The sequence below is a fragment of the Cornus florida genome, unplaced genomic scaffold (assembly GCF_030987335.1).
Source record: "Cornus florida cultivar Cherokee Brave unplaced genomic scaffold, ASM3098733v1 CherokeeBrave_3.0.0_Hap2_Chr08, whole genome shotgun sequence".
Taxonomy (NCBI): domain Eukaryota; kingdom Viridiplantae; phylum Streptophyta; class Magnoliopsida; order Cornales; family Cornaceae; genus Cornus; species Cornus florida.
In genome coordinates this window covers 55,202,253-55,213,921 of record NW_026775578.1, presented here as the reverse complement: position 1 = coordinate 55,213,921, position 11,669 = coordinate 55,202,253, and the positions used below count along the sequence as shown (strand labels likewise).

General features: G+C 37.0%; 1 non-coding gene across 1 annotated transcript; it reads left to right on the top strand.

Annotated features, from left to right (window-relative positions):
- The first annotated feature begins 9,182 nt into the window (after window positions 1-9,182).
- LOC132272206 (small nucleolar RNA R71) lies at window positions 9,183-9,288 on the top strand. Its single transcript, XR_009469988.1, has one exon. It is a non-coding gene; the product is annotated as a small nucleolar RNA R71 (small nucleolar RNA).
- Window positions 9,289-11,669: the final 2,381 nt, after the last annotated feature.

The window sequence follows — 11,669 nt, the reverse complement described above, 5'->3', positions numbered from 1 at the left end:
TAGTTAAATAAAGTAATTATTTTTCGTCTTAGGGACCATTTTGCAATTTAGTTTGGAAGATATTTTGGAAAAGGACCTTTTTGCAATTTTTAGAAAGTGTGACAAGTGTTACACTCCTATGGAACCACTTGTTGAAATTTTGGTGGAACCATTTGGGAGCTTAATTTCTTGTCACATGGAGGGTGGAGATTTACCTATTTGTTGGCCTAGGATAGGTGCACTTGTTGGCTTGGATGGTTGACAAGTGTAGGCTTAGGATTAAGCCTAGGAAGGAGCCTCGATTAATGGCAAGTGTAAGGTTTATTTTACGTCTTGCACTATGTGTGTGTGAAGACCATGGTGTAGGATCACCTAGTGAGTGGAGGAATGCTAAATCCTCCACTCACCTCACTTTAGTGTATCTTCTTCACCACCTTGTTCTCAAACCCTAACCTAGCCTCCATTGAAGAAAAAGACTCAAGCTTTGACTTCATTTTTAGCCTCCTTCCACTCACCTAAGACCCTTAAGCTTGGAATACTTTTGCTTCCTCTCACTCTCCTCTACAAAACCCTAGTTTGGTTTTCCATTTAAAGCTTGGTTACTTTGGTTTATCGAGATTCAATTCTCTATTGAGATAGGGGGTGTTCTAAGTTATGTTTTCTTTTATGTTTTATATACTTTATATCTTGATATAGATGGAATACATGTCTCTAATCTAAATTTTAAGTGAGTAGTTAATAGTATCTTGCATGAAATTAAGCTAGGACATGATTTTTGGAAAGGCCATGACTTGATCCATAACAAATATTAACTTGAAGTCATTAAAGGTTGTTTTAAAATCAAGATAAATTAATTAATTTTCATTTCTATATTCCCATGACTTAAATCAAGCTTTGAGGTTATATTTGTAATGATCATGATAGGTTCTTAAACATATGTTAAATTGAGTATGTTTGGATGAGAAATGAAATCTAGAGGAATTAAGTTTTTTATTTAATTAATTTCCATCCTTGTTGTATTAGTGATTTGAGTATGTATTTTGTGGATTACCTAGTTAAACCATGATTTTAGACTTGTGTCACAATGGTGAGATTATGTTCTTAATATGGGCTTTCTTTTGAGGTCTATTTATTTTATTCGAGGTGTGGCCAAGGGCCAAATACCTTTCCAAATTTGCATATGCTCTTAGTATCCATATTTTATGTTTTCAGACAAATTCTTGTGAAATGGAGGTTTGGTAGGTCACTTTTTGTATTGAGTGTTTTCGGAGGCCATGAGCCATTGTTGCATGTCTAAATAGATATAATACATTTGCGTGCATGCTCATTTGGGCACAAAACTCACCATTTCATGAAATGAACTTCCCTTGGACACTTTTTTGACATTTTATTTACAAATCTGATGTAAGGGCATTTTGGAAATTTAACCTTGACAAATGAATTCCAGTTTGGAATGGTCACCTAGAAAATGTGATTTTAGGGGGGGTTTTTTCATGGATTTTTTCAAGAAAATGTCGTCTTGGTCTCGAAAATACCATTTTAATCCCATTTTTTTGTTTTTTTACTGTTTCTGTAAAATCTGGTTGGGTCGAACCAGTTCAGATGGGCTGAACTGGTTCAAGGATCATTCTTGGGTCCAACATAGGCTCTCTACCCATGTTGAACTGGTTCAGGGTTGCTGAACCGATTCAATATCTCCAGAGTATTTTTTTTTTTAAGTCCAGCTTTGGTCTTCAAACTTTAAACTATCATAACTTTTTCATTTTAACTCCAATTTAGTCTGTTCTTGAGTCTTAATGGACCACGTTGAAATAAGATTTCCAGTGGTACCAATTTTAGTTTTAAATTCTTTCTTGACTTGAGATATACTCATTTTAGTGAGAGGATGTCAGTTTTTGGTTCGAACCAGGATAGGGTTCTTTTTGGATTTCTCTTCTTTTGACCTTGGGACCTCATATAAGGTTACCAAAGGATGTTTTGGGATATTTTTTTTTATCTCATTTGACTTGTTGGGAGTCAAATTCTTTCCTCTTGGTGTAAAATGACCATTTTACCCCTAGATTTGGTTCTTAACCGTTTTGAGACCTAACTTCCGCTTTTGTTTTTCCTTGTGCCTTGTAGCTTCTCGAGAAGGCACTTTTAGGTCTTAGAGATAAGGTTCACCACTAGAGACCACTACATTTCCTTTCGCTTCCGTATTTGGGATCCAATAACGGGTCAGTTTCAGGTCATTCTGACGCACCGGGTTTTGATAACTTCAGCCGTCACAGCAGGCTTGCTCGTAAGAGTTTTTAGGAGGGTTCGATTTTGTATGGGTTCATATACCAGGGAAGCAGAATCAGGTTGCTGATTCCTTGAGTAAGAAAAAAGTATAGGAATGCGTGGCTTCTCTTATAACCGTGTATACTGGTTTTCTTGACAGAATCAGAGAGCAATCCAAGTCAAACCATGGTTATCAAAAAAATTAAACAACTGATGGTGAAGTTAGAAAATACTGGATAGAAGATGATCTGCTATATGCGAAAGGTGGTAGATTATATGTTCATAGCAGAAGATTGAGACGAGAACTAATACAGGAGATACATGAGTGGGTTGGACATCCAGGGGTGGATTGAATGCTGGCCTTGATCTCCAGATCATACTACTGGCCCAAGATGGAGGAATACTGTGATACCCCTCGATTTTAGAGCCACGGGTGATCAAGCCCGAGCACAGAATATAAGGGATATCAAATAATTAATATTTAAATAAGCATTTAAATACAAAAAGAATCATAAAGAAATAAATGAATAATAAGCTGAAGGAAACTAAATAATAAATCCTTATTTAAAAATCCTTAAATAAATAATAATTAAAAATCCCATAATAAAATCCTCCAATCATCTGATACCAGTAATTATTTAAACTACAACACGGGAATCCATACTATAGACCCCTAATAATATCCAACATAACACTCCACCTAAGTTCAAAGATCCCGGTGCTCCGACCATCTCATGTGTGATTGGAAACAATGAAGTTCGTATAGCTCTTCTTGACTTAGGAGTGAGTGTTAATTTGATTCCTTACTCCGTGTATGTCCAACTAGGTTTGAATGATTTGAAGCCAACTTTGGTAGTGCTTCAATTGGCCGATAAATCCATCAAAACACCTAGAGGCATGGTTGAGGACATACTCATTAAGGTTGACAAGTTCTATTTTCCGGTTGATTTTGTAATTCTTAATACCAAACCAGTTGCCAACCCTACCAATCACATCCCAATCATCTTAGGAAGGCCATTCCTTGCCACTGCAAATGCAACCATTAATTGTAGATCCAGTGTCATGGACTTTTCTTTTGGTAACATAATGGTTAAGCTCAATGTATTCAATGCAAGTTGACATCCTATCGATGAAGACAAGTGTTGTCTCATAGATGTATTAGATGAAGTTGTTGAGGAATCCATCCCTTCCATGATTATGAAAAAACTAACATAGGACAATCTTTCATCTTTCCTATCCGAACCACATTCCCTATGCATTTGGATATGAGATTGGAGTAGAAAATTGACTAGAGACATCCAATATATACGTACATATACACATATATATATATACATATATATATATATATATATATTCATAAATCACCTAAAGAATGAGTAAAATCCTTACCTCTTGTTGTGAATCAATTCTTGAGACGATGTAGATGATGAGAATGAAGAGATTTGAGAGAATTGGGAACAATTGGCGACTAAAGAAGGCAAAGGCAAGAGGGTTTGCATCTGTGGCTCGAGGGTTTCTTTTATTTTAAAGTACAGAGGCTAGAGCCTCAAGTGTGATGCTCGAGCATGGTCGCTGAAAACCCTAGATCTAATGATGATGAAAGGCTCGAGCTTTAGGTACTGATGCTCGATCCTGTAACTTCTGATGCTTGAGCTTATAGGTTATGATACTTGAGCATGGAGACAAATTTTTGGATTTTATTTTTTTTCAATTTTTATTTTATTTTTATATTTTATCCAAACCTAACTAACCTAAACCTAATTGAAGACTAAATTAAACCTAAAATCTAGAAAAGAAACTAATTAAATCAAAACTAAACTAATGAAATAAAAACCAAAGTAAACTACAGTATAACATACAAATGCTAAGTTTAACATCGACAGCTCGATATCATGCTAAGTTTAACGTCGATAGCATACTAAATTTAACGTCAATAGCTCGACGAAAACTTGACCTCTCTAGTCCAAGTAAATAGGATCATGAAGTTACACTGCCTCGACTGTGCCTCTCTGCACACTACCCTCTATGTATGGTTTAAGTCTCTGTCCATTGACCTTAGACAGTTATCCAGTCTTGTAATCTTGGATCTCTATTGCACTATAAGGTGTAACAGAAATAACCATGTATGGACCTTCCCAACGTGACTTTAACTTTCCAATAAAAAGTTTCAATCGTGTATTAAACAACCAAACCTTCTTCCCAGGCTCAAAAGTCTTACGCAAGCTATGCTTGTCATAAAATGCCTTAATCTTTGCTTTGTAAACCTTAGCACTCTCATACACATCATTATGTAATTCTTCAAGCTCAGTTAATTGAATCTTCCTGTTAGAACCAGCAGCTGTCATATCGAAGTTGAGCTTTTTTATGGCCAGAAAGCTCTGTGTTCTAAATCTATAGGAAGATGGCACCCTTTACCATAGACAAGTCGGTAAGGTGACATACCAATCGAAGTCTTATATGTTGTGCGGTAAGCCCACAAAGCATCGCTCAGTTTAAAAGACCAATCTTTACGATCTGGCTTAACCGTTTTCTCAAGAATTCTCTTAATTTCACGATTAGATATTTCTACTTGGCCACTTGTTTGGGGATGATAGGCAGAAGCAACTTTATGAGTGACAGAGTATCTTTGGACCAACGTACGAAAGTACCTATTACAGAAGTAAGCACCCCCATCACTAATAATAGCTTGTGGCATACTAAACCGACTAAAAATGTTCGTTTGAATGAACTTAAACATGACTGCGTGATCGGCGGTTTTAGTAACTACTGCTTCAACCCATTTAGACACATAATCAACAGTCACAAGAATGTATTCATTATGATTAGACAGAATAAAAGGACCCATGAAATCAATACCCCAAACATCAAAAACCTCAATAATTAAGATTGGAGTTAAGGGCATTATGTTCCTTCTAGAGATTGATCCTAGCTGCTGACATCTAAGGCATGACCTACAGAATAAATATGCATCCCGAAATAGTGAAGGCTAAAAGAAACTACACTGAAGAATTTTAGTTGCAGTTTTCTTTGCACTGAAATGATCTCGACATGCCAAACTATGACAAAAGGTCAGAATACGATGAAACTCACTCTCATGAATGCATCTACGAATGATTTGATCAGCACAGTATTTAAATAACTGAGGATCTTCCTAATAGTGCCTCCTAATTTGGGAGAAGAATCGATCATTTTCCTGCTTTAACCAAGACAAAGGAATTTTGCCTATTGTAAGGTAATTCACAATATTAGCAAACCAAGGCAAATCCTTATAAGAAACCTCAAAAAATTGTTCATCCAAGAAGGAATCACAAACTGGAAAGTGAAGTTGAAGTATCCTCAATCAAAATTCTAGAAAGATGGTCAGCTACTACATTCTCCGACCCTTTTTTATCCCGGATTTCATAATCAAACTCTTGAAGCAAGAGGATCTATCGAATCAAACGGGGTTTGGTTTCCTTTTTAAAAAGAAGATGTTTTAAAGTAGAATGATCAGAATAGACTACGACTTTCGAACCTAATAGATATGATCTATAATTTGTCCAAAGCAAAGACAACTGCAAGCAACTCTTTTTCAGTAGTGGTATAATTTAACTGTACATCTGAAAGAGTTTTACTAGCATAGTAGATAACATGAGGAAGCTTATCCACTCATGGTTCCAAGACAGCACCCATAGCATAATCAGATGCATCATACATAATTTCAAATGGAAAAGTCTAATCCGGAGGATTCATGATAGGAGCTGAAGAAAGAAGAGAGTGAAACTTTTGGAAAGTTTTAAGGCATGATCTATCAAGGATAAAAGGAGCATCCTTTGCAAGTAGATTACACAAAGGATGAGAAATTTTGCTAAAATCTTTAATGAAGCGTCCATAGAACCCGGCATACCTAAGAAATGATCGCACTCCCCTTACGGAAGTAGGAGGAGGCAATTTAGAGATCAAATCTACTTTAGCTTTATCAACTTCAATCCCTCTTTCTGAAATGATATGTCCTAAAACAATACCCTCTTGAACCATAAAATGGCTCTTCTCCCAACTAAGAATAAGATTTGTTTCCCTACAATGCTGAAGCACTAGGGAAAGATTTCGGAGGCAGTTTTCGAATGTGGACCTGAAAATAGAGAAATCATCCATAAAGACTTCGAGAAACTTCTCAACCATGTCTGAAAAGATAGACATCATACACCTCTGGAGTGTTGTTGGTGCATTACATAATCTGAAAGGCATTCGTCTATACGCAAACGTACCGAATGGACAAGTGAAAGTAGTTTTCTCTTGATCCTTATGATCAATGGGCACCTGATTATAGCCAGAATATCCGTCTAAAAAGCAATAATAACTCTGGCCAACCAATCACTCTAGAATCTGATCAATGAATAGAAGTGAAAAATGATATTTTCTAGTTAGCAGAGTTGAGTTTCTGGTAATCAATACACACACGCCATCCAGTGGTGGTGCGTTATGGAACTAATTCTCCCTCGGAATTCTCAACTACCATAATACCTGTCTTTTTAGGTACTACTTGAGTGGGACTCACCCACTTGCTATCTGAGATGGGGTAGATTATTCCTGCATCTAACAACTTCACAACTTCCTTCAACACTACCTCCTTCATATTAGGATTCAATCTTCGTTGGAGTTCCCAAGATGTTTAAGAATCCTACTCCAAATGAATCTGATGCATGCAAATTGTTGGGCTAATTCCTTTCAAATCAGCCACACTCCACCCAATAGCCTCTTTATTTTATTCAAGAACTTTTAAGATACTACCTTCTTTGGAACTTGTAAGATTGAAAGCAATAATCACCGGGAGGTTGTCATTTAAACCCAAGAAAGCATACTTGAGCTTTTCCGGTAGTGGTTTAAGCTCAAGCTTAGGTGGAGACTCTAATGAAGGAATAGGTGAAGTACTAGAAAGTGGTGGATGAGGCTCTAACCTAGATTTCCATGGAGGAAAATCTGTGATAAGAGTGGAATTAAGCACAAAATTCATTTCAGCTATCGAAGCATCGATATCTAAATCTTCATAATTGAAGTGATTCAGATAAGCTTCTAAAAGATCCTTGCATAAAATAGTTGGGAGTGATTCCTCAACCAACTCATCAATAACATTAAGGAAGAAACATTCACTATCATCGTAGGGATGATGAACAGCATTGAAGATGTTTAACTTGACTTTCATATTTCCAAAAGATAAATCCATGGCTTCAGTCCTACAGTTAATGCAAGCATTCATTATGGCTAGAAAAGGTCGCCCAAGAATGACTGGAATATACTTTTTGGAATCATGGACCGGTTCTATATCAAGAACTAAAAATTCAACTGAAAAATAGAACTTGTCTACTTTTATGAGTACATCTTCAACAATACCTTGTGGTTATCTGACAAAACGGTTAGCAAGCTGCAAAACAACCGACATAGGTTTTAACTCTCCCAAACCTAACTTTTCATACACAGAGTAAGGAATAAGATTAACACTTGCTCCAAGGTCAAGAAGTGCTCACTCGATCACATTGTTTGCAATGATGCAAGAAATTATAGGGGCACTAGGATCTTTAACCTTTAGAGGAGTGTTGTACTTAAGAATAGTACTGACTTGCTCGGTGAGACAAACTTTCTTAGGAACTTAACTTTTTGATTTTCTCTTAAGAGTGCACAAGTCCTTTAGAAATTTGGAATAGGCTAGAATTTGTTTTATAGCATCGAGCAGAGGAAGATTGATTTTGACCTGTTTAAAGACCTCCATCCTATCTTAAATTTTCTCTCCTTGTTTACCAAAGAGGGAGGGTTCCTTGAGACGTTCGGGATAAGGCACTTCTGGCTCATAAGCTGTCTTAGGGTTAGGAATAAATGAAGAAGTGACTCCACCTTCAACTCCTTTTATGGATTGTGGAATAGCACTTAAGGAAATATCATTGGGATGTGGATGATGAATGATAGGAACAATGGGAATCCTAAGCCTTTCTTTTTCCTCCTGTCATTTTTCAACTTGTTTATCAACTACTCTACCACTCCTTAATATAGTGATAGCCTGAACTTGCTTATGATGAATACATGAGGAATTGGTTTCATCAATCATGTAAGTCTGCCCTTTCGGGTTGGCTATTGGCTGACTAGGCAGTTTTCCATCCTCTCTTCGAGATAGAGTACTTGCTATTTGCCCAACTTGTGCCTCTAGCTTTGCTATGGCTTGAGAATGAGAATTAAGAAGTTGGGTATTGGCTTTAAGGTTAATAAGAGCATTCAGTACTTGTTCCTCAAAAGCAGAATTTCTAGGAGGAAGTGGAAGATTTGGAGCTTGAGTGGGTTGATTCATAAACTGAGGTGGATGGTAAATACTAGATTGGTTGAAAGAATTATTTTGTGGCATAGGATTGGATGAATTTTGATACTGCCCTTGAGATTGGGAAACAGTGTTTCCTTAATTTTGATTACGCCATGACAAATTGGGATGATCTCTCCAGCCAGGGTTATATGTAGAAGAATATGGATTATAAGCTGGCCTAGAGAATGCAACATTCACTTACTCCTGTGGGATCTCAAATGATTATCCCAGCATAGGGCAAGCGTCAGCAAAATGGTTAGGATTAACACAGATGGAACAAACTTCCTTTAGCAAGGCAGTTTGTGGATTAGCGACAAGAGCAAAGCCAGATGATAAAATTTAATCGAACCTACAGTTCAAGGCTTCTATTTAAGCGGCTAAATCAATAGATTTATCTACCTCATAAAGTTTTTCAAACATATGCATTCCAAGTGAAGACCTAGACCTAAAGGAAGAAGCATGTTGCACTGAGTTTTCACTTAGGGCCTCAAACAGTTCCCAAGCATTAGCCAAACTCTTACGCAGAAAAGCTCCATTACTGGAAGCATCAACCATTTTTCTATAAAAATCTATAAGACTGTCATAGAATATCTGTATTAAGTGCCATTGACCAATATCATGGTGTGGACACTTTTTTAGAAGATCATTATATCTCTCACATGCATCATGGAGCTGTTCTCCCAGGATTTGGGAAAATGCCATGATTTCTCTTCTCATTTGTGTGGTTTTACCCATAGTGTAATATTTCTTCAAGAACTCGTGTTGTAACATGTCCCATGTAGATATGGAATTTGTTGGAAGGGACTGCAACTAAGTTTTTGCTTTGTCTTTGAGAGAGAACTAGAAAAGACGCATTCTGAATGAATCATTGGTTAGAGTGATCAACTTGGTAGTTGAACACAATTCCAGAAACACATCCAAGTGCTTATAAGGATCCTCTATTGCATACCCATGGAAGGTAGGAAGCATTTGGATTATAGCAGGCTTAATCTCAAAATGGGTTGCATCAGCATCCGGAAAAACAAAGCACAAAGGGGAAATATATGTGGTAGGAATGAAATAGTTCCTCAATTGTGGTTGTGGTAGAAGAACAGGTGGATCCCATTCTCCATTACCATTACCATTATTACCCGGTGCATTACGTTGCTTAGCCATGTTATCAGAGAAACTATCTATATTATTCAAGTGTTTTTTTAAGTTTTCTTAATTGACTCAAAGTTCTCTCTATTTTAGGATCATGCACTAAAGGTTCTGACCTATTTTGGTGAGTTAACATGCACTGGTTCCACTAATCCTAACAGTAGCAAAAATGAAGTATTCCAAGTAACAGAAAAACAGAAAGAACTCACAAAAGGTTTAATAAACCGAAGCTTTTTCTCCCTTAAGCGTCTTTGTCCTCACTGCTAATTTGTACCTGAAAAGAAAAAGAAGTAAGGTGAGATATCAGAAAGTCCGAAGACCGGTAAACCAAAACAACTAATTAAAAACTAAACAAAATCTAATCTCCCCGGCGGCGGCGCCAAAAATTGTTGATGTTCTCTCGCAATAGCACGATATCGTATAGGATAACTCTATATAAAGAGGATGTCGAACCCACAGGGAGATGGAATTTTGTATTAGTCTTTAAATTAATTTCATGGTGTATAGATAACTTGGTTGGAGAGTTTGTTGGTTGTCACGGTTTAACAAACTAGAATTAAACAAAATATTAAATAAAAGCAAAGTAAATAAATTGAGTGATCAGAGACACAGGAATCTTAAGGCTTTGACTTCACCACAACCATCATACTACAGTTAATTATACTAAATCTGGGAATTTAACAATGATATTTTCCAAATGAATTGAACTCAACAACATTCTTTCAATTTGGGTTTTAAAGAAAGATATTTTACAAATTTAGCTAACTATAACCTATCTGCGATTAGTGTGGGTTGTCTGCCTACCTACTTTGGCTACTTTAACTACGTTGCAAACAATCCACCTTTCCAAAGTATAGACTATGGAAACATTCTTTTGCAAAATACATTGGAACACCATTATATGACCTCTAGTTTTATGGCCTACAGGGCTCCGCCAGGTACTGTCCAATAAGGTAGGTTAAGAATAGCAAACAGACTACTACATCTAAGATAAGGTAGTAATAGTTTATAAGATATTAAAGCATGAAAACCACTTGAGTTGTCTCAAGTGCTCATAGTCATATAATCAAGAAAAAAAACATATATTAAAAATAGTGTCAAAGTTAAAACAATCAAACCATAGTATTAGGTTGGGTTATATCAGTGCCCTAAGAGAGGAATTAGCTACTCATGACACGGTTGGATATCATCTGTATTAAATTAATCTCAATTGTCACGGACGACACTTATCTTTTCCGGATGTTGTAGGAACCCTAAAAGCCACCACACCTTCAGCCTTCTGAGTAACACCCTAAAAGAGATTGAAATTTTGGACCTCTTCTATTAAGGCTTACGTCTTCTTTTATAGAAGAAAATAAGTATTTGGTGGGCTTTTAGGTCTTCTGGCCCAACTGGGATGAGATACGGTTAAAGACAACAATCCCATAACTTTTAATCTGACATGTCAGGGAAGGCTCGAGCTTCAGGAACAGATGCTAGAGCTTTAGGGTTCATGCTCGAGCATAAGGAACAATGCTCGAGCTTCTCTGGATGGATGCTCGAGCTTTAATAAAAGGTGCTCGATCTTCACTTTGACACTTAATCAATTTTCTTCAATTATTTTTCGAAGCGTCTTTTTCTTCAACACTTAGAATATTTTTTGGGTTGAACTCTTTTAACATTGCTCGATCCAAGCTTCATAGGCTCGAGCACTAGGTACCAGGCTCGAGCATCTGGGGCTCAAGGCTCGAGCATCAGTGGATGATGCTCGATCCCTAATAGATGGTGCTCGATCATGGAGGTGAGGCACGGGACCTGGAAGCATAGCCTTCAATTAAAATCAACTCATTAATTTTCAACGCCTCATGCTTGAGCTTGAGGGTCAAAGCTTGAACACCCTTGGTTAAGGCTCGAGCACCCCTTGATAAGGCTCGAGCATCAAGGTATAATGCTCGAGCTTTTGGGCCTTCTTGACTTTTCT